General features: G+C 41.6%; 1 protein-coding gene and 1 long non-coding RNA gene across 2 annotated transcripts in view; one reads left to right on the top strand and one right to left on the bottom strand.

The window, feature by feature from the left end:
- The window catches only part of LOC310706001 (endogenous retrovirus group K member 21 Gag polyprotein-like), a 293,977-nt gene that overhangs the window by 236,243 nt on the left and 33,435 nt on the right, over positions 1-24,299 (bottom strand). The window lies entirely within an intron of this gene.
- Positions 987-12,662, top strand: LOC310706098. Its single transcript, XR_014525670.1, has 3 exons — positions 987-1,187; positions 6,657-6,763; positions 12,571-12,662. It is a non-coding gene; the product is annotated as an uncharacterized lncRNA (long non-coding RNA).

Raw genomic sequence — 24,299 nt, 5'->3', positions numbered from 1 at the left:
CTTGGGAGACATTCACCAGCAAAAACAGTCCCATCACTTGTGGATATTGGTTTCCTTTCCACAAAAACCTTTTGACCACACAACTGATCATTCCCCTATGGATTTATTTAGACTCGCATCATTAACATTTGGTTACCAATATCACCTCTCAGTTCTGTTTGGCTCTCTGGGGAATATGCAGCTTTAGAAAACAATGGAAAAGGAGATTGCTTCTGCATTTTGGAACCCTAAGATTTCACAACATGAGATTACTTCCAAAGGGTTTCAGAAGTTGCTGTATCAAACACCCTAGAAATGGATCCTGTTGATAATTCTTTCCAAGGGCAAAAATCCTCCCAGAGCATTTCAAGTCCCCCCTGCCCTGAATCCATATTTTCCGAATAAGCTCCAAAGTGGCATGTTTTGATTTTAAAAATGCTATTTGGAATTATATGTCTTTGTGGGTGTAGGTGTGGGGGTGTATGAACACATACACACACCTCTAAGTCTCCCCTTTATGTATGGCCCACTAGTCTGCCGGACATTGACAGGCAACTGGTGGCAGCAAAGCCACCTGCCAAACTGGCTTCCTGCAACTTGCTTGACTTGGGTAAAAAAAAGAAGAAGTAGAAACAAGAGAAGTATTCCCAGAACAGTGGAGACAATTGTCTTCCTCTGCCATTTTGCCTGAGCAACAATAAAATTTTGCTACAGGTTAAGTTCGGTTTTATCTCAGGGCACGTTTTGTAGGACGGTGACCATAGTGTGCGCAGGGTTGACCTACAGCCATGGAATTACAAAGCCAGAAAAATCCCGATGACCACAGGCCCAGAAAAAAAACAGATGAATGGGAAGAAGAGGCCTGTGATCTGAGTCAAGGCAATGCTGGGATATGGTCACATCAACACCCTATGTTTAAGCCATGGATTCCCCCAGAGAATCCTGGGAACTGTAGTTTTAAAAGGAACTGTAGCTCTGTGAGGGGTAAACTGCAGTTGCCAAGATTCGTTGGGAGAAGCCACATGCTTTGAATGTGCCGCACATGAATGGTGCCTGCTAGGCTCACTGAGAGGATTGAATCAGCTCACAGAATGCAGACCAGGAGTTGGGAGGGAACTGCAGCTTGACAGAGGAAGCCAAAATTGAAATAGCTGCCAAGGGTTTGCCACAGTCTTCGTTTTGACCTCCTAGAAAATTCAGGAACACGGGTTGGCTGCAAGCAATTGTTTTCTCAATATTTTTATTGCCTGTTGGCTCTTTTTCTTTTTTTGTAATTTTTTTATTTGTTTTTTTCACAATTAATTTCCACAGTTAGCTACAAAAGTCAAATCCCCCCCATCCCCATTCACAAACACATTTCAAAACCTTATCTTTGAGGTTCTTTAAACCTCATTCTTTAAACCCTCCATTCCCTCTTCTGGTTCCTTATATTAACAAAATTCTTCTGCATTTCCATTGATCCAGTTCTTTAAAAATGTCTTGAAGTAAAATAAAGAGTTACAAACAGTGGAATATCATTATAATTCCTCTTTTCTGGCAAAGTCCAAATGCCCTTCTTTCCTTCCCACAACCAGGGAGAGATTTACCAGGCTTCCAGCTCCAAAAAGGCAGTGTCGGGATTCTCAGATGTTGTCCGATTCCTGGCACTGCCTTTCCTGTCGATGTGCAGCCTCTTTGGCCACTTCCAAGCTTTAAACTTCCAGTTTGTCTTTTAAAAAGAAACTTTAGAGACAAGTTCAGTCTTCTTTAAATTACTCCAACCAAAATGTGCCTTGCAAAGCCCACAGATGCTTCCATACACTCACCCAACAGAGTACTTCAATAATCTTGTTTCAAGTTTTCTCTGCTGGGCTCAAATTCACCTTCAGCTTTAGTTCAAGGTCATCTCCACAATTCTTCATTGTAAATAAAAGGTAGTAAAGAATGGGTTTCAGTTGCTTTTAATCCAACTTTCCTATTGACAGACATATATCTAATAGAGTCAAGTAAAACTAAGAACATACTCACATGCAAATTGTTACCATGCAGTGATAATTATTTTTTTATAAATATTTTATTGAAATTTTTAAGTTACAATATAATAATCAAACAAAATTGTAACAAAACATAACATACTTTCTTATCTTCTTGTGACCTCCTCACATCTCCTGCCCCTACCTTCCACGTTAAAAAAATTTAATCCAGCAAATTATCACCTTACTTCCATCCTTACTGTCTAATTATCAATTAAATTTAACCAACTGTTTGTCCAAAATAAAAATTGTTTTTTCTTACATTTTCTTATCTTCCTACTTCTCTTCATCTATTTTGATGGTGCCAAATTGTTTATGATCAAGCATCCTGCTTAGCATTCATACAGTTTACAATGTTTTTGCAAATAAATCTTAAATTTTTTCCAATCTTCTTCTACCGTCTCCTCTCCCAGATCTCGGATTCTGCCGGTCATCTCAGCCAATTGCATATAGTCCATCAGTTGCATCTGCCATTCTTCCAGTGTGGGTAGATCTTGAGTTTTCCAGTGCTTCGCGAGAAGTATCCTTGCTGCTGTTGTTGCATACATAAAGAATGTTCGGTCCTTCTTTACCACCCCTTGGCCCACCATACCTCTGGTTTCTTAGAGAAGGTATACTTAAATACCTTTTTCAGTTCATTATATATCTTTTCCCAGAAAGCCTTCACTTTAGGGCAGGTCCACCAGAGGTGAAAGAATGTTCCTTCATTTTCTTTACATTTCCAACACTTATTATCAGACAAGTGGTATATTTTTGCAAGTTTGACTGGGGTCATGTACCATCTGTATATCATTTTCATTACATTTTCTTTCAAAGCGTTGCAAGCAGTGAAATTCAACCCAGTAGTCCACAGCCTTTCCCAGTCCTCAAACATGATATTGTACCCAATGTCCTGTGCCCACTTTATCATGGCTGATTTTACCGTTTCATCTTGTGTGTTCCATTTTAACAGCAAGTTATACATTCTTGAAAGTACCTTAGTCTTAGGCTCTAACAATTCCGTTTCCAACTTCGATTTCTCCACCTGGAACCCTAACTTTTTGTCAAGTTTAAAAACTTCCTTAATCTGAGCGTAATGTAACCAATCTCACACTTTATCTCTCATTTTCTCCATACTCTGCAATTTCCAATTATCTCCATCTTTTTCTAGTATTTCCCAATACTTTGGCCAATTGGCCTCCATGTTGGGTCTTTTTCGGGCCTTAGCTTCCAATGGTGAAAGCCACCTTGGTGTTTTATTTTCCAGTAAGTCTTTATATTTTGTCCAGACATTAAACACTGCTTTTCTGACAATATGATTCTTGAAAACCTTGTTAATCTTAACCTTGTCATACCATAAATATGCATGCCAACCAAAAGCATTGTTAAAACCTTCCAAATCCAGCACATCAGTGTCCTCGAGAAGTAGCCAGTCTTTTAACCAGCAGAAGGCTGCTGATTCATAGTAGAGCCTTAAGTCTGGCAGGGCAAAGCCCCCTCTTTCTTTCACATCTGTTAGTATCTTAAACTTAATTCTGGGCTTTTTGCCCTGCCAGACAAATTTAGAAATATCTCTCTGCCACTTCCGAAAGCACTCTGTCTTATCCACAATCTGTAATGTTTGGAACAGAAACAACATTTTTGGCAATACATTCATCTTGATAGCAGCAATTCGGCCTAACAAGGAAAGTTTCAGTCTTGTCCAGCTGTCTAAATCTCTCTTAATTTCTGACCAACATTTCTCATAGTTGTCCTTAAATAAACTCAGATTTTTTGCTGTTATGTTTACCCCTAGGTATTTAACTTTCTTAACCACATTTAACTCTGTCTCTCTCTGAAACCGTTCTGACTCTGCATCTGTCAGGTTTTTTCCCACTACCTTAGTTTTCTGCTTGTTTAATTTAAATCCTGCCACCCGACCAAAATCTTGAATTATTTGTAATACTCTTTTCGTACTAGATTCTGGCTCCTGCAGGGTCAAAACTAGGTCATCCTCAAAAGCTTTGAGTTTATATTGTTTCACTCCGACCTGTATTCCTTCCACCAACCGGTCTCCTCTAATCATATTCAAGACCACCTCCAGAACTGAGATAAATAACAATGGGGAGATAGGGCAACCTTGTCGTGTTCCTTTTTCAATTTTAAACTCTTCTGTAACCACATTGTTAACTATCAATTTGGCCTTTTGTTCTGAATAAATTGCGTCAATCCCATTTTCAAAACCCCGTCCCACTCCCATCCCTTCTAAGTTCCCTTTCATAAATTTCCAGGAGATGTTGTCAAAGGCCTTCTCCGCATCTATAAAAATTAGCACTGCTTTTATGTTGACATCTGTTTGCAAGAGTTCCAAAATATCAATAATGTTCCTTGTGTTAGCAAACAAATGTCTACCTGGGAGAAAGCCTGCCTGGTCTTTATGGATTACTTCATTTAGAACTTTTTTAAATCTACTTGCTAAAATGTCTGCAAATATTTTGTAATCCACATTTAAGAGGGAGATGGGACGGTAGTTCTTGAGTTGTGTCTCATGCAATGATAATTACCCAGAAGATAGGGATGGACTTCCTTTTTACTCCTCCATCTAGTGCCGAATTCAGCCTAATTAGATCCAATAATTAATCTTCTTTACATTTCCATTGGCTTAAATGTAGTTTTCAGAAGATCTCTGCTTCAGGGAGGAGATTGAGGCTTCACTCCCGTGGAGTTGTGACACTGCCATGTCTGCAGGCTTAGTCACTGGCTCCCCCCCCCCACACTCCCCATTCCTTTCGGAACAGGGGTTTGAGGGTCGCGGGAGAGCCCTTTTGCGGACTGCTGGACCGCTCAATGTGGGAATGTTCAGGGAGGCAGGAGAGGATATATTGTTTAATAATATCCTTCCTAACTTGCACTAGCAAGTTCTATAACTTAGCAGAGTTTTAACATTTCCCTTTTAAACGCACAGCGGGTCGCTGGTTGCAAGCTTTTTTAAGCTTCTCAATATAGATTCCTGGTAAGATCCCTTATTTCCCTCTTAAAAGAATTAACACTCCACAATCTTATTTAAGTTATAATAAAGTAGTTTACTCACAGCAGCAGCAGCAGTTCACAGTTGGATCCCTGAAGGCAGACTTAGTTACAGATGTGAGTCTTGTTAGAAAAAAGTTCTTGGGGAGATGGCGACCCCCCCCCTCCCAGGACCTCTGAGCGTCTCCCGGTAGGCATGTCTCTGGAATGGCATGTCCTTTCATCTCCAGACTGCCTTTCTGCAACACTTTTCATATGAAAAGTGCACACAAGTCTTCTAGCATCATACAGCAAGAAGAAAGAAACATCCATAGATCTAAACTTCATTTTATTTACATTCTATACAGCCAATCCATAATCACGTCTGTGTTCTCCAGTCTCTGGAAGAACAACTGTTGCATACTGCAAAAGTGAAAGTACAGTACAAAAACACGCTCAGACGGAAGAGATAAGACAGTTTTCCATTCCCACACTCTTCTGAGACATCTCATGTGATTTATACTAATCACACTAGTAGTTTTGGTTACATAAAATCCCAACAAGTCTTTCCCATAAGGAGATAGTCTCTTTGTCCCCTGTTGGCTGATGATCAGACTGGCACTCCTTTTCTCCATTCGCTTGAGACCAGAAGTCCCCTGTTGCCTCTTTTCATCTTTATAGAAATCTATAAAGATGCAGTAGATGTCTTACAAAGCACATTTTCCTCCTTTTGTCGTCAATGTAATATGATTTCACAAAGGTAGCTCCTAATTATTTTAGTATATTATTTGCTACCTTTCCAAGGTGAAACCATTATGTTGCATTTTTTACAAAAAATATTGTTTTAACACTGGGCAGCAGTGAAACCAGCATCACAGCCTGGTCTTATAGCATTCCCCATTTCACATAGTTTCCTTTTTAGTGATTTCTTGAAATAATGTGTCATCTCCAAATGAATGGAGAGAGCATTAAGTGAAAGTTAATTGAATTCTTTCAAAACATCCCTAATGAACCCTTATCTTAATTTACCAAACAATTAATATTAACTTCTCTTTAGAAGATATGATTCACATGGGGCAACAAGGCACTGACTGTCAAAGTATCTCTCCATATATATATTTTAAAATGTTTTATGAATCTGAAAATACATTTCTCCTGCCCCTGTTAACAGTACATTAGTATTTGCCATTGTAGAAGTTGAGATAACGGTAATAGATTGTGAGCCCTCCATAACTGTAAAACAGAGCAGTTTCAAATATCTCACATTTCAAATACTGATGGATTACAGAGCTGAAATGCCTGCTTCCTGATTAAATTAAATGACCGGACTCTGTTTTGTCAGGAGTAAGGTTTATTATAGAGATTATGGTTCAAAACTGAAACCCACAATGCAAATCGAACTCCTAAGGTACCAAAGTGCCACAATCTGTTGCAACCTTTATCCACACTTCCATCGGGTGTTGCTTTGTGCAAGATGGCCTTGGGAGGTTGTGGGCTCTCCTTCATTGGAGGTTTTTAGGAATTTCAGGGGGTCGGACGAGATGACCCTTGGGATCCCTTCCAAAGATACAATTCTATGATTCTGTGATCTGCTGATGCATATATATAATATGCATGCATATCTCACCAGCTATTTACAAATCAATTACCTTTGCTGTGTGTGTTCCCTTTCACATTTAATTTCCATGTTTGTATTTCTAGCAAAAACAGCAAAGATTCTTCTACAGATAAAGACAAAGTTAATGAAGTGGCAAATGGCCCATCACAAAGCCATCTAGGGCTGCCATTCCAACCATGCCTACTCAGAAGTAAGTCCCATTCAGTTCAGTGGGTTTTACTCCCAGGAAAGTGGGGTTAGGATTGCTGTCTATTTTGGTAGTTTAACAACCTGTAACTCCATTTTAATGGCAGTATTTAATACCTAAATGAGTATTTAATACAGAAAATGGATATGTGAATTCGCCAGCTTTTAGTAGGCTGCCTGTGGGGGAGAATTCACTAGAAATATATCCTGGAGATCAGCATATGGAAAATGTAGAAACATTTGCCTATGACACTTGGCTGTAATTTCACCATGAGGTGTCTCAGTGCTCTCGCACCAGAGCCCCAGCAGAGCCTTGCTCAGGTGAATCAGATACCTCCGATACTCTTGCAGGTACCAGTTCATTAGGAATCAGGAGATGCAAAGAGCCAGGAAGGTTCCATCTGGTCCTACACGGTTTCTAGTCCCAGTCCAGTCATTGAAAGCAAAGGGACTTAATTGACTAATAGGTTCTATTGCTCTCACTGGATCTCATTTACAGCCAGCTTTCAGTGAATGGGGGCCTCTTGCTCTGGCCTGGCTTCTTGGTCTGAACCACAGACAGGTGCAGGTTCAGATGCTGCCATGTTGCCTGTTCCTCTTTACTCACCTTTCAGATTGGTTATTGTATATACAGTGGGAATGGTAATTTTGTGTGGAGAAGGAGGGGTGGTTTTAGATTTCCTCACTGACCCCAAAATGACATTGCGCCCCAAAATGACTTTCATGTTTACTGTGGGGAAGGGAAATCAGCTGTTGGGGGAGAGAACTTGGGAAGAGAAACGAGAAGCAAAGAAGGGCTGGGGTGCTCCCTGCCCTCTTGCTGCCTCTTTGTATTACTTTAGAAATGGGTGTTATAAATTGGGGTGGTTTTTTTTACATGCAATTGTATGTGCCATTAATTAGACCCTCACTCTCCTGGTAAGCTGAACTACTGGGAAGTATTCCTAAGAAGGTCTTGATGCAGAAAAGAACTGGAATGGTGATTTATTTTATTTTTTTAAACAAGAAGCCCTCCCTGGAAAATGAATAGATTGTCATGGAAGCTGCTGATGGATGAAATGTCAGGAATGGTGTGTTAGTCCATAAAACAGTAATAAGATTGAATGACAGCATCCCAAACTGAACAGTAGCATGGCAGTCTAAAGAGCCAAATGACAGCTTGTGAGCTAGACTGAAAACATGTTTGGGATAGAATGACAGTTTCCATAGTGAAATATTGGTGGCAAAACTGTACGAAGAGCAATCTGGCAGCAGGCAGTGACAATGGCATGATGATGTTCACAGCAAAGTACAAAAGGTAATATGACAGTGCGAAGAAGAGAGTCACAGTTCCTGTGGTAGCCTAAATGAAATAACAGATCCACGAGGGTTTGGGGTGGCATCTGCTGCTGCACAACCTTGTGACTCCGCTCAGTTCCTCATAACGCAACTGCCAAGTCCCCTCCTTCCAGTCATCAAATCATCCCAGCTACTTCTGCTCCTTTCTCTTTGGAGTTCCCCTAACAGCCTCCTGTTAATTTCTCTAGGGCCAAAGATAAAATTCATTCATTTTTAACCACAGGAGTTGGGAAGTCCTTAGTGCCTTTCTCTCCACTGCCACAAATTCACTGGGTCCCCTCAGACAAGCCATGACAGATCAATCTGCTCTCTGGTTTGTGGGGGTGATAATACTACTGGCCTGCCATATTGTAGTCCAGTCTTATTAACCTGGCAATTTGGGGGTTTTCTTAAGGGAAATGCAGGGAGGAGGAAGCTGTGAAGTTGATTGTAGCAGATGTGCCATTATTTAAAGACTGGAACCAGGGAAAGAACTGAGGGTTTCAGTGGGGAGCGGAAATACGTTGTCCAGATGTCAGGTCCACACATGGATGGAGAACAGGTGTACCTGTTGGGAACCCACAAAGGAGCAGACACGGGATGCAAGTTTCCTTAAAGCCAGGCCTCATTCCTGCACAGTCATCAGATCTAACAGAAATGCCAGACCTGTTCCTTAATGCTAGTTGTGTGTGTGTTTGGGGTATTTAATTGTAATAGTGGGTAAAACTTAAACATAGAGTCAACTACGAAGTACAGAACCAGTGAAGGCGATGAAGGTCCTGTGTGAGTGCCTGGAGGCGGTTGGAGGACGAATGGCGGCTAACAGATTGAGGCTGAATCCTGACAAGACAGAAGTACTGTTTTGGGGGGACAGGGGGCAGGCAGGTGTGGGGGACTCCCTGGTCCTGAATGGGGTAACTGTGCCCCTGAAGGACCAGGTGCGCAGCCTGGGAGTCATTTTGGACTCACAGCTGTCCATGGAGGCGCAGGTCAATTCTGTGTCCAGGGCAGCTGTCCAGTCCAGCTCCATTTGGTACTCCCTGACAAACATAAAGCAACACGTAGGCTAACAGTATGCTAACAATATTTATATAACACTATTGAACTGTTTCTTAATTCACAGTCAGAAAACATACAATATGTACATGGAGTCACAAACTAATAAGAGTCAAGTAGATATTCCATGAAAGGAAATTATCAGATTAGTAGTTGACCATAAAGAATCATTGAATATTGAGGCTAACACCTTCCAAAGTTAATATCCTATACAGAATTTTGCCGAGAGTGAGCTGGACCAAGATGGTGCTATAAGCACAGCAACACAGAAGAATGATGGTAGGTACTTCAAACACAGCAAAAGCAACAGAACAGTCCTTCCGGGATAAAAGACTGTTTTAATAAATGTTCTTCATCAGCTGGCAATGATATAAAATAAAATCCATTACAATAAATTACATTACATTACAATAAATTACATTACAACTACCTGACATTCAGAAGACATCTGAAGGCAGCCCTGTTCAGGGAAGTTTTTAATATGTGACATTTTAGTGTATTTTTCATCTTTGTTGGAAGCCGCCCAGAGTGGCTGGGGAAACCCAGCCAGATGGGTGGGGTACAAATAATAAATTATTTATTATTATTATTATTATTATTATTATTATTATTATTATTATTATTATTGTAAAATACAGTGATTGAAATGACATACCTGCACATTCTATAACAGGTTGTGATACAATAACAGATACATTACCAAGTCAAATGTCCACAAAGGTACACCAAATAACCGTGGATCAGCTGTCACTCAAAAATGTAGTAAGCTGACACTGTTGGCTACTGTTACCTAGTAGCATTATAAAGACCACCAGCAGGTGCACTGAATTACATAGAATTACCTTGAATTTAAAGGTACAGCATCCAATATATAGCAAGGAGAATACAACAACAGCCACCTTAACAAGAAAATTAAACAAAACAATTAAAGTCTAATTCAGTATTTAATCTCCCCTGGGTGCAGGGATTTAAATAGGAAAATCAACTTGGCTTCTTGTTGGTGTAATAGTTTGACATGATCCCTCATCATTCCATGTTTTCTCTGACTGACCCATAGGACTGTGCAGAATAAGTCTATATCCGAATGGTGATGCTTTATGAAGTGATCACCCAAAGGTGCCTCCATGACTTTATTTCTAATACGGGATTGATGCTCTCCTATACGGACACAGACAACCAGTGTGGTAGAGCCAATGTAAATCAAATTACAAGGGCATCTTTTAAATGCACAGCATCTTTGGTTTGACAAAACCTGAAACTGCGGAGGGTAAATCTGGTATACCGGCAGAGACCCTACCTGCCCGCAAACTGTTTCACCAGAGTGGTGCATGCTCTAGTTATCTCCCGCTTGGACTACGGCAATGCAGTCTACATGGGGCTACCTTTAAAGGCGACCTGGAAACTACAACTAATCCAGAATGTGGCAGCTAGGCTGGTGACTGGGAGTGGCCGCCAAAACCATATAACACTGGTCCTAAAGGATTTACATTGGTCCCCAGTACGTTTCCAAGCACAATTGAAAGTGTTGGTGCTGACCTTTAAAGCCCTAAACAGCCTTGGTTCTGTATACCTGAAGGAGCGTCTCCACCCCCATCATTCTGCCTGGACACTGAGGTCCAGCTCCAAGGGCCTTCTGGCGGTTCCCTCATTGTGAGAATTATTATTGCAGTTCATAATTTGAAAATTAGCTCCTTGGTTTTCTTGATTATATTTGATCAGTTTCTGCTGGGAGCTGACCTCAGCCTTGCTATTCCAGCACTCCCCCCTCCCCCCCACCCTTAGCCAACAAGTCTGTCTTCTTAGCAGACTTTTCAGTTCAGCTGCTCTTTACTGGATGCCAGCAGTTGGAGGTGGTTGCATGCATTACTATTTAATGTTTGTAGTTTCTGCAAATATTGTAATGAAAACTGTGGCTTATTACCAGTGCTCTCTCCCTGCCCAGTTAGTCAACTGACCACATTGCATGCCCAGGTGGAGACACCCCCCCCCGGACCCCAGGTGACAGCCGGGTGGAATAATGACTCATGACAATGTGTTATGGGATTCAATTGCCCACAACTTTATTAAGCTTTCAGATGTAGGGAGACCTTGGCTTAGACATTGGGCGTTTATCCCTCCCAGCCCCCAGCCGGGGAGCTGGGGAACATTAGGGCTATCCAAAAAGTGTGGGGTTTGGGCTGGCTCTGGAAGACATATTTTTAAGCAGAGAGCCCAAGCCCCATTTCACTGCAACACAGGGGAGTACACTGACAATCTTTCAGCATATGGCCAGTGACTCCCCTCAACACAACCCCTTTAATGGGGAACCTTGGGGTCGCCGCTGTGGGGGGGGGGGCTGTGTCACCGCTTCATCCCCCCGCCCAATGAGGGAAGATAGACTAAAGGATTCCTCCCAAGGCCTATAACCGCCAAAGTTGTGACATTTTGCTACGGGGAAGGTGAAACCTGCCAACGCAAGGAAATTCCTTCCTGGTCCTTCAGCAGCAACCATCGTAAGACTGTAGCAGCGCCAGCATACCTGTAAATAAGAAATTAACCTGCAGTAAAAGGCCTAAGCAAAGGAAGGGTAGGGCAGGTGAAGCTATGAAGCTGACTGAGAGCTGCCATGTAGGCTCCACTCCCTTTTATGCTTAAAGAGCGGACCCAACCCTTACTTGGTCCGCTCCCCTGGCTACGCCTCCCCAGTCTCAATTGGTTCTTTGAACTGAGGTTTGGCGGGAACCTCAAGGCTTGTGACTTGGGGAGGCGTCCAGGAGTGCTCTGCCAGGAGTCATGTAGAATCCAGGGTGCTGCACATGGGCATGCAAAGGGTGCCCTCCATTTGATGTGGAGAGCGGTCATTCTAACCTCTCTCTATTTAAAATTTGCTACTCTATAAAGTTATTCATGCATTATTCTTTTGAATGATTCAGATCATTACTATTTCATAAGTTACTTGGGGAAATGTTGTTACCAGACTTTCTAACAGTTTTTACCTTCCAGCTGCTGTGTTGCAGGCATCTGACTTACATTTGTTCTCCATTTGCTTTTCAGATTAATACTCTGTTCTGGTGCCTGATGAGCGGGATGCCTGATGAGCGGGTCATTGGTGTTGCATCTAAAATTCATCACACCAACCAATATCAGAATGAAGCATAGGTGCCAACTACTAGGGGCAGAGGCAGTCCCCCCCATGTTTTGTTTAGGGGGTTGCTCCCCCCATTTTTCAGAGAGCAGAGAAGGGCAAATGCAGAGCTGGGTACAGCATGACTTTGGTGGCTGACAGCTCCTGCTGCTGCTACCACCACTGGCAGGGGGAGGACAGGGAGGACAGGGGCTGCCAGCCACTGGGCTATGCTGCCGCCATGTTCAGCCATGTTCAGCTCCACCCCTGGCTCATTGCGATGTCACACATGGGACACTGGGATGTCATGTCAGCCACTCTGCAATCTTTTCCAGAACTTGGTGACCCTGGAATGAAAGAAGCCCTCTACAGCAGGACTTTAACTTTTCAGATGCCCAAGGTCTCAAACCGTGGAGTCTGACAGGAGGATCCACTTCCGGGGTGGCGCCATCGGTAATGGGGGATTCCCTCTGATCCGGAGGGACTGGCTCTACGGAAAACGAGTCTGTTCCGCTACGGCGAAGCGGGGACCCTTTAAAAAATCACAGGCGGATGAAGCCTGTGACCATGGGACTCGGCGGGCACCTTTCGCGCCCCCTCAATTCATAAAAGGAACCCAATTATGGGCTCCGGAGCGAAGAGGGGCTAGTGGCGCGGTGCTGAGAGTCAGCTGCTTCTTCCGTGGAGCGAAGCCGCACAGCCATTGCTGGAAGGCGCTACCTTTTTCCTGGGACAATTTGGCTACAAAAACAACTACCCGTGAGCAGATCAGATTTGGACAATTGGACTTTAAACAATGATCTGTGAGTAGAATGGAAAATTGGATTAAGAAATTCTTCTTAATTTGGCACTGAAGCGGGAAGGTCTAAACAGGAAGTCAGCCTTCCGTTTCTTGTAGATAGATTAAAGCAAAGACATGGCAAACTAGAGTTTAGAAAATCGTTTGTAAAGGATCAACTTTCATCATCTAAAATTACTGAACCCCCTTCGGAAGCAGGAGAAGAGGAGGATTTTTTTCTGGATTGTTTAAACCTGCAGAAGAGAGTGAAAGAAAAGTAATTTTCCACTGTCTTGAACCTGGGAGCGGGGTGTCAGGACAGACGTTTGAAGCTCATTGACTATAGACAAGTGTTTTTGACAGACAGTTAAAAGAAGAGAAACATAGTGACTCCATTGTTCTCTTTCACATTTTAAAGGAACAAATATTGACCAAATATCTGAAAAAGGAACCTTTGTTGTTAGATCTGCTGTTAAAAAAAAAGAAGAAGAAGAAAACAGATGGATACAAATAGAAGTTCTTCCCCTAGAGGGAGCTTGTGAAACTGTTATTAAATTTGAACTGGGGAGTTTCGCAGCTGCGATAGATTAAGATCATGGGAACAGACTTCTGACCTTGCATAACAATGTACTCAGAGGCTCTGGTGCATGCTTTCTGCAAGACAAGTTCTTTATTGGAACAGTTACATGAGAAGACGGATTTGATGACTGTTGCGATTAGAAATTTTGGACAGGCAGTGGGTATCTATATAGAACCCACCCAGGAATCAAATCAGGAGTGTGCTCTGACAGATCAGATGAGGGAGGAGGTTGTTGCTGGACCTCGGGTGGCAGAGATGGAGGGAGCTGTGGCCTAGCAGGAACATGAGTTGTTGGATCTGACAAATGAACTTGGGAAAAGCCAGATTTGGAGAGATAGAGTTTTGTTTGGCTTGGAGATGGGGGGCTGGACAGACCCCCCCCCCCTATGCAGGGATGTATTGACTTTTCAAGTCTGGCAATGGGCCGTGAGGAGTTTGGGGTTGTGGGGGTCCTCAACTCTGGAGGAACCTTGAAACATGCTTTTGAATATCACATGGAGTTCAGTGTGGACTATGGAAAAGGGGCTGATCTGTCGAGAAGGGACAAAAATACTGTCAAGTTGGAGTTTCCACGAGTGAAAGGACCAGGAGACAAAGTAAAGTACAGGTATAAATATGAAGAAGATCTGCGGAAGGTACATGGAAGAGACTTAAGGGCCTTGGACATAAGATTACCAGGTTAATGAACTAGATGGATGGGATAGAAAGGACTGACAAAACCCGGGACCAGGAGGAAGAGACGTTGGATGAAGATTGGAAGAAAGTTTTAAAATTTTTTATTTAGGATTGTTTTGTAAAATTAATGAGTATTAGAAAAATGTTGGAATGAAATTATTTGGCTTTAGCAGAAATGTTAAAAAGAACTATGTAAGAATATGCTATGGTTATGAGAAATTGGTATAAATAAGATTTAAGTTTTAAGTTTTAGGGTTTTTTATAGTAAGATAAGGTTAAAATAGATTAAGGTAATTTAATGACAGAATATTATGAAAAATGGGAAGGATTTGCTGTGATAATTAATAACTAGAATACAAAAAAGGGAGGTGTGAGGAGGTCGATGAAATAAGGTAATGACAGTTAAGGATTTGGGAATATTGGATCTGTTTTTAAATTTTTGTGGTTTATTTTTGTTTTTTGGATTTTGATGTTATGTGTTTTGTTTTTGTTTTTTGATTTTGATTTTTATCAATTTGTATTGTTTGATTGCTGTTTGTTTTTCTCGTTTTTTTCTTCTTTTTTCTTTGTTTTTTCTGTAATTTTTAAATTTTTAATAAATATCATTAAAAAAAAAAGACAGGAGGATCCAGACACTTTGCTCACAGAACCACCATCGTCAGAGGACAAAGGATGGACCTGATGAGATGCCCTCAGAGGCACAAGTGCAGAGGTGCAGTGGGCTGTCAGATTAGCTTCCTGAAGCAGAGTCCAAATGGCCATTTTGCCTGCTAGGGAACATACTGGGAAACTGGGGTCACCCTCATATCACACATTCACCCACCAAGCCCTTCCTAAGTGCCCCCACTCCTCTCTCTCTTCCCACTGCAATTAGGCTTGAAGGAAGCCTTTTATTGGAGCCAGTAGAAAGCTTTTGTCAAGCTGAATTGCAATGTTGGGGTGGGGAGTTAAACCTTCCTTCCCCATCTGTGAAATGCACACCCTGCTGAAAACCCACCAGCTGCCCACCTGCTGCTAATTTGGATTCTCTGTCTGGTTAGTACATAACACAACACAGAGATATCTTCCCACAGGTTTACAGTCCAAAGGGAATCATGGATGAGAAAAGAAGAAATGGAGGAATGGAAGTGCCTAGAAGCGGAGCTCAGAACTTCAGGAGGCTGATGCCTAAAGCCATGGAGGTCAAGGTGCAAAGGACATGCTAGGGCAACCAGACCAATTTATCACTTTCTGCTATTTTACCCTGCTTGCCATTCAGCAACATAAGCCTGTCTCTAGCCTAGTCTGTAACCTGAGACCACCATATACCTAGAAGGTCCCTCCATTCTGCAGGAGACCCCAGAATGTCAGAGGTTCATTGCAGAACTTTCTGTGTGGCTTCCCCTGTTCCATAAAACAGCCTCCCCACTGAGATACAGCAGGAGGAGCCTGCTATCCTTATGGAAGACATTCTTGTTATGACAAGCTCGTCCATTTGGATGAAACAGTGTTCATGCTGTCTTGTTTTTAAACCTATTTTTGGTTGCTCTGGTACAGTTGTGCTCTTGGTTTTAACTATTGTAGCTACTTTGATTATATGACTGTAGATTGCCTACAGACATATATGCAAAAGGTGATTTGTAAATTAATAAATAATAATTGTGATTATGAGATGGTAATGAAATAATGCAACACTTTCCACATTCACACTCAGATTTGAAACACAATGCAAAACATGTTTAAATGAGAAAACAAGACCCACTGCTGAGCTGAGTGTTCTCCAGGTTTGATTTCTTCAGCGTAGTGATTAAAACCTGGTGTTTGTGTCTAAATTATTGGTTGGAGCAGAACAATCCCTCTGGGAAATGAATTAGTCCTATATTTCTGTGACTCTTTGTACCACCTTGATATTTTTTATGAGTTGGTGGTGTATACATATTTTTGTATGCAAATAAAAACAATTGGTTTTTCTTGGGAACTGCTTGACTGGCCCATTTTTCCTTCAGTTTTATTCCTTCTGAAGCCATCACTTTCACATATTGGGGTGATGACATCACAAAGGTCAAAATAAGGCTGCTATTCGTGTTTCTTATTAAGGTCTTTTAGTCCTGATGCTTTTTAAAATGAATTATCCCACTTTTCATCACAGAAATAGTACTGAACAAACACTGTCAGGGTGTAGTTTCAAATGTTCAAACTATGGCCACGGCAACAAGAGATAAAATAATAATTTTTATTCCTGCAGAAAACAACAAAGGGGAGAGGTGGTTATCCTGTAACTCGGCGTTCTCAGTGAGACTGGTGTGCCACTTTAAGTCACACCATTGTCCTCTTTCCAGTGCAGAATAAGTAGAGCAAGTAGCACTGCTTCGTATTTCAAAGAGTTTTAAAAAATATTTCTAATTGCAAAACATTTGGAGGTTCAAATTCCATTAGCAACAGGCAGCATAGTGGAGCAGAGAAAGGGTCATTATGCATTAGCTAGCATCAGGTTCTAAGCCATCACCTGTAACCTGCTTTGACAGCTGTACCATTATGCAAATTAATGCAACATTTTATGAATTTAAAGGGGAGAAATCTTCCAGTCGAAGATGGGGGGGGTTCCATCTGCATTTCCTTTAGACATTTATCAGACTTGGTAACTACTAAAAGCAATTATCTTAATTATTCATATGTATTTCAATAATTTAGCATGTACGTATCTTTAATAAAAAACACAATTAGGTTATACCTGTCTAAAATAAATATGTTCAAATCTAATGTATATGTGTATGTTAAGTGGGCATGAAGACTATGAAAACATATTTCCTTTTTATTTTCCCTCAGTAAGCACACTTATCAGATTGGCCCTTGCATATGTCATCAGGATTCTGAACTGCAGATTTCGTTGCACACATTTCAGTCCATCATGATTCCATTTTGGAATTATTGCAATTAACAATCCTCCTGTTTATACTCTTGCACTTGTTTCTATCCAAACAAGACTTTGCCAAATTAAATTTAATGATATCACTGGATAATGGGCTTGGGAGGAAAAGCGAACACGTTGTTCCAAACATTGGCCACATAAAGAAGCTTTAATCATTGAGTGAGGCCTTGCTCAGAGCAGATTAGCATTTTGCTAGATCAACTCCCTGAAGGCAAAACAGCTTCAAGAGACTTCATTATCCTGCCTTTAAGAAATTGATCCAGGAAGGAGATCAGCATATTAGGCAGATCATGAATATGAATGCAGAACAAGGCCCTTCAATAGGAAGGGAGTCTGGACAGTGCTAAAAGTCATTTAAACATATTTAGCTTCTTGGCCACTTTTTTGAAAATACCTTCATCGGCAATTAAATCTATTTTTACATATTTACTTTGGAGTAACTGATATTTGCCTACTCCTTGGGTTGCTTGTCTTAATAACCATATGCATACACCTAACTATAACGAGTCTTTGCAGGGCCTTTGCCTGTGCTCCCATCCCAGTGGGTGGCTCCAGCTCTGCACTCTCATCCATTTGGGTGGATGGGCAGAACCCATAGCTGTCAACTTTCAGATTGAAAATAAGGGATCAGCAGCTTCAAAAATAACGGATCAGCAGCCTCACCTGTCCCGGGGAAAGTTTACGGGATATCTAACAATCCGGGATAGCAGTGGCAAGCTGCGGGAAACGGCACTGGAATAAGGGAATTTCCCACAAAAAAAGGAAAGGTTTACAGCTATGGCAGAACCTCCTCTCAAATGACAGTTAGGACACAGAGGAGGCAGGGGAGCCAAGGCAAGAGCAGGGAAGGAAGCCGAAGCTGTGATGCCCCCAGACGTGGGTCTTTGTGGTAGGCTTGCACAGCTTGTGAGCCACCAGCACAAAGGTATCCCTACAACTATATATGATCACCCTCTCAAGTGACCAACATCCTGGATTTTGCTAGCCAGCTACAGGCTCATCCACACTGCTGCTTGTCCTGTGTCCAGGAAGCAGAGAACAAGCAGATCTGCACCTTCTAGGCACAGATTCGAGTGCCCCCCCCCCCCATTTTCAAAAATGCAGTAAATTCTAAAATATAAAGCTATCCATTTGCAGAGTTATAGTCATGGATAGCAAGGTGTGCTTTAACTACATTTCACTGAAATCAGTGAGATGTGAGTAAATAATGATGACTCTTTTCCTGTTGATTTCAGTTATATATAAGGCATGAGCAGGGCTGCAATAACCCAACTGAACTCCATGGGTGTTACTTGAGAGGTGAACATTCATAGCATGAGTAGGTGTGCAATCTCTTGCACATCGACCATGGATTAAAGACCAGTGATATTAATGGGACTGTTACGAGTTTGAGGGGAGGAAGTAGGCTGCGTGTGAGAGCCTTCTAACCCCTGGATCCAGCAAGTGTTAAAATATAAGCCAAGCTTGCCCCCTGTGTTGAGGTGATAGCCTTGGTGATGGCCCTACAACAGGGGCTTCCTTCCATACATAGGATCAGTCTTTCTCTAAACCAAGCTGTATAGCAGAATTTATTCAAATTCAATAAATGCACAGATCGCAAGCTTCTAGGATTCTAGCAAAAAAATGTTGAATGTGGTAGGCTTTCATCAATTATACTCTGACAAAGCATTTCTCTTAGCTCCTTAAGCAAGAATTGATACTCAGGTTACTTAACACAGTTATAACTTACATGAAAAACTCTCTTTTTTTAGCAATTCACCAAGCATTTGAGGCCTGATCCAGCAAACTCATCTTATGTTTTTAGAATATAGAACATAGAGAAATTTGTAGAGTCAATTAGATTCTCCTAAGCAGAGCTTCCCTGGCTCAGGGGTGAGGGGAGATCCTAATAATTGTAGTATGGCTTCCTCTATTGTCCACTGGGACAGCTCAAAAGATCGTTCGGGGTTGGACTCTTTATGGAAAGGCAAAATTAATTTCAAGAGTTTCAAGAAAGCTTCTTAAAAGCCCTTTGGCTTATACCATGTCTTTTTGTCTTGTGTTCTATGTATTGGTATTTTGTGTTTGTTTCTAATTGGTTTAAAAGAATACAAGAAAAATTCCCTGGATGCCTAGATCCAGGTTGGGGCAAATACTGTCTTGGCAAGAGAGACCCAGCAGAGATTCAAAACCACAAAACATGCAGCAAAGTAAAGTGTGGGAATTAAGCCTTAGACCTTTAAAATATCTTCATCTAAGTTTCTTTCCAAAGTTCCCTATTCTTCTCTTTGCATTAAAAGAGACCACACGTTTGGTAAGTTTAAAATGGTTTACTAACAAACTCTCTTCAAAGGTCACATTCATATGCTATTCTATACAGCAGCAAGAAGAGACAGGCATTTTAACTTAGTTTTTTAAAGGTAAGAGTTTCTAAATCATTTGTACAGAAACACAAAGGTGGCTTGCGGTCTAAGCTCTGACATGACTTCCGCTGGAAGAGAATAAGGAAAGGCTTTAGTAACACTTTCCCAAACCCCCCAAGTGAAGGGGTGTGACCTAGTTATGTCTTCCAGTACTGCTTACTCTATGGTCTTAACCCCTTCATGCATTGTTGTTGTTGTTGTTGTTTAGTGGTGTCCGACCCAATGGACCAGAGCACGCCAGGCACTCCTGTCTTCCACTGCCTCCAACAGTTTGGTCAAACTCATGCTGGTAGCTTCAAGAACACTGTCCAACCATCTCGTCCTCTGTCGTCCCCTTCTCCTTATGGCCTCCATCTTTCCCAACATCAGGGTCTTTTCCAGGGAGTCTGGCCTTCCAGGGAGGTGGCCAAAGTATTGGAGCCTCAGCTTCAGGATCTGTCCTTCCAGTGAGCACTCAGGTGCTTGGGGGGCAGAGGGCATCTTGCCCAGGGTCTCCTCAAACCTGTTGCTATCCCTATGTCCACTGTGCTTTGCCTGCCAATTTTAAATAAAAACAAGTATTACAAAGACACCACAAGTGTCCAGTGCTCTTTGTCCAAAGGGAAATTAAGTTTTGTAGTGCCATTCCTGGCCTTGTGAACTGCCCTGAGACCTACAGGTATAGGGCAGAATATCAATACAATTAATTATTGTTATTATTGTTGTTATTATTATTAATACTCCCCCCAGATTAAAAAAAAATGACTAAATTTAGAAAGGATGCAATTTAGAAAGGATTTAGAAAGGATGCAATTTTCAGCACAAGAAGTACAATTGACAGGGGACTCACTGGTATATTTCAGTTTTGAGTGCCAAATCACAAAAAATTAATTAGTTCCATTTTGGGATAGAAACCCTAACTTTTGTTTTGTAGCTCATTCGAAACACACACACACGTGTGCGCACGCACACACACACACTCTTCTTGCAAGTTGGTCAAATATATTTTAAAATAAATGTCAGTTCACTATAGATATTTGCTGCAAAATCAGCCTGAAATTCTTTCCTGCACTTTAGGACCTTCCTTTCCTTTGTTCTTTCTTAGTTTCTGGGCACACCAGTGGCGTAGCGTGGGGGGTGCAGGGGGGGCCGGCCGCACCGGGCGCAACATCTGGGGGTTAGGGTTAGGGGGTGCAAATCCACGGGTTGGGGGTGCAAATTACTTGCCTTGCCCCGGGTGCTGACAACCCACGCCACGCCACTGGGGCACACTGAGGTGGCATCTAGAAGTCTGCATCTGATAAACTAATTTACATTCTCTCTCCTTTCCGCTTGGCAAAGGTGCTGCGCTCTCTGTCATATGCTGCATGTGCTTCCTTCTTAAACTAGTCATTTTTGGCTAACTGACAAAACTTCTGATTCATCCACTTTCATTAGGACATTTTCAGCAACCAAGCTCCAATTTCCTCCCTATTCCAACTCACCCCCAAAGGTGTTCCCACTTCCACCTGCTCATCTCCTGGGTCTGCATCAGCCATTTAGGCCGCTGCAAGCACAGACCTGTTGAACGATCCATCAAAAAGCAAGAAAGAATTCCTCACAGCAGATCAGTTTTGACAGTGGAAATTAAAGGATTTGTGCACATCACCTCACTGCTGCTATTGCCTGAAGGTATGTTTGTCAGAAATAAATAAAAATACAGTTTCAGAGGTAAAAGCTTTGAGGGGCAAAATAAAGCACCATCTGCGTCAAAGGAAGAATTGGAGAAATTAAGAGCCTAATGCCAGGCCTCTAAACATCCAGCACTTCCTGCAAATACACAGCCACCTGTCACAGTTGCATTTGAGGCTGCTCAGAAACTAGGGGAATGCATTGTAAAAATGGGTTGTGTAGAATTTAAATTACATGAAGGCAGGGAGCCTCTGTCAAATAACAGTGATGTTTTTGCACAGAGATCTATACAGCAATTCAAATCTCTCCCTCTCTATGGATACACAACAGAAGCATTTAACAAGCTACTTCACATGGGTGTCTTACACTGTTTGCAAGTTCTAAGATCACAGAATTACAGAACAATTGCATACCACACTCAAATTTATTACTATTTTTTAAAAAATGATATTTATTAAAAATTTAACAATTACAGAAAAAGAGAAAAAAGGAAGACAGTAAAAAGTTACAATACAATACATCAAAAGAAAATAAAAACCAGAATAAGAAAGAAAAAAAAAATCAGTACATCGAAACAAAAAAGCAAAAACGTTTAAAAACAAAAACATTTAAAAACACATCCAATATTCCATATCTTTACTTTTCATTTACTTGTTTCCTCGACCTCCTCACACCTCCCTTTTTGTATTCTAGTTCAGTTAACTGTTTCAGCAAATTCTTTCCATCTTTCTCAAATTTTGTTCTATAATTTATCTTAACAGTCTATCCTTCAATTTTTTCCATTTTTGCCCATTATCAATCAACTTTTACTTAATTCTTTATTACATTTCTGCTAAAACCATATAACTTCATTCCAACATCCTTCTAACATTCATTATTTTTGCAATATTTCTGTAAATATACTTTAAATTTTTCCCAATCTTCTTCCACCGACTCTTCTCCCTGGTCTCGGATTCTGCCAGTCATTTCCGCCAATTCCATGTAGTCCATCAGCTTCATCTGCCATTCTTCCCTGGTGGGTAGATCTTGTGTCTTCCAGTGCTTTGCAATAAGTATTCTTGCTGCTGTTGTAGCATACATAAAGTTCTATCCTTCTTTGGCACCAATTGGCCGACCATGCCCAGGAGGAAGGCACCACACCCAAATTTATTACCCATCCAGACAAACAGATGCCCTCCCAAACCAGCCACAGGATTTCCCTAACATGTACAGGAGAGAAGACTGGCCATTGCAAGTCTGTTGCAACCAAAAATAACAAAAAATGAGAGTCTTGTGCTGTCAAATACTAACAAACATATTGTTGTGAGTGCTTTGGGGGCAGGGTGTATGCTTTAGGCCAAGACCCTTCTAACCTCTCAGAGTGGAACTCTGTTGCTGGTTCAGACAGTGCTGCTAGGGCTGAACCTTTGCAGTTTGGTGGATCTTATTTCCACTATTCAGAATGTATTTTAAACATATTCTGACACAGATTTTTGCTCGCTGCTTCAGAGACCAACATGGCTCTAGTTGTTACATGGAAGCAGCAAATGAGAAGGAAAGGTCTCATTAGAGGCTGTCTCAGACTAGTATAAATATAGCCAAATCTGAAGCATTGTCTCTCTTGATTACAAGTGGAAATACATGGAATAAGGAGCAGAAAGTTGTTTCCCTTCAGAATATCTTTGTTTGCTAGGGTATTCCATCTGTTGCCTCTGTATATCTATTTGTACATTTGCAATTGTCTTCCCAGTTTTTCTTCTTGTGTATTTGTTTTTGTCTTGGCTGTTTTCCCTTAAGCAATATTTTTACAATGACATCAGTGTATTCCAGTGATACATGCACAATTTAATTATGGCTCCTATCATGCAAATACCAAGTATAACAATAGTCAGAAATGATAAGGAAGTCCCTGCAGATTTCCTGCAAATTCTAGGCATAATGCCACAGCATTGTTTATCTGTTTTTCACTAATGAAAATTCAGCACTGTTAAAACTTTCTTAACAGCAAAGCTCCAAGTATATGATACCCAAATTGTAATTCAGCACCTAGGTAGCTACGATGCTTCTACTTGAATGATGAATTTTCTTTGTGACTTTTCCCCATTTGATATAATTATTATTATTATTATTATTATTATTATTATTATTATTATTCTTACTTATACCCCACCCATCTGGCCGGACATCCCCAGCCACTCTGGGCAGCTTCCAACAGGATATTAAAAACACAATAAAACATCTCCAGACCTTCAGAACAGGGCAGGCTGAATACCTGAGTCTTAGAATCTTAGAATTGTAGAGTTGGGAGGGAGCCTGAGGATCACCTAGTTCAACCCCCAGAAACGCAGGAATATGCAGCTGCCCCATATGGGGTTCAGACCTATAACCTTGGTGTTATTAACACCACTCTTTAACCAATCCAGGCCTCTACTGTTGCCAGGTCCCTGATTCTCAAGCCAGAAGCCTTGCGGATCAGGCACTTGCTCCCTGCACTCCTAGGATGGCTGGCAAAAGGTGCTGACTGCAGGCAATTTTAGCTATGAGGCTCCCATGAGCATCTTCCTTCCTCCTTGTCCAGCAAGTGAGGAGAAACCAGAGGCCCAATCGAGTGTCGCTGACAGATGTATAGACTTGCGGGGCTCCTGATTCAATCTGCAGTCCAAACTCCTGTCTGTTTGCTGATCTCCAAGCCACCTGTCCACACATGAACCCAAATGCCCGGCTGCTCTGTGGTTCACATGTGTTCAATTTGTGGTCCACAAAAAGCCCCTAATACTTAGAGAAGCTGACCATATGGATCAATACCCATCAAATGGAGAATCTCCACATTTTCCACAAACTTTCCTGGCAGGGACTAGCAGTATGAACACTGTCTACCTGATGGCAGTACCCCCCATGATAAATTGCTCAAGATGGAATAGACGTGCCATGGGGCATTTACCGGAGGCTGAGCTGAGCAGGCAAGCCTTGGAAAGCGCCAAATGTGTCCTGTTTCTCCGGTTTCTGGATTTGCCTTTATTGACTCACCCTGTACTGGTCTCCCACTGTGGTCACACACTGCTTAATCCAGAGATGGAGAACCTTTGCCTCCC

This window comes from Podarcis liolepis (genome assembly GCF_965112155.1).
Source record: "Podarcis liolepis genome assembly, chromosome: 4".
Lineage (NCBI taxonomy): Eukaryota > Metazoa > Chordata > Lepidosauria > Squamata > Lacertidae > Podarcis > Podarcis liolepis.
This window is presented reverse-complemented; position numbering and strand designations above follow the sequence as displayed.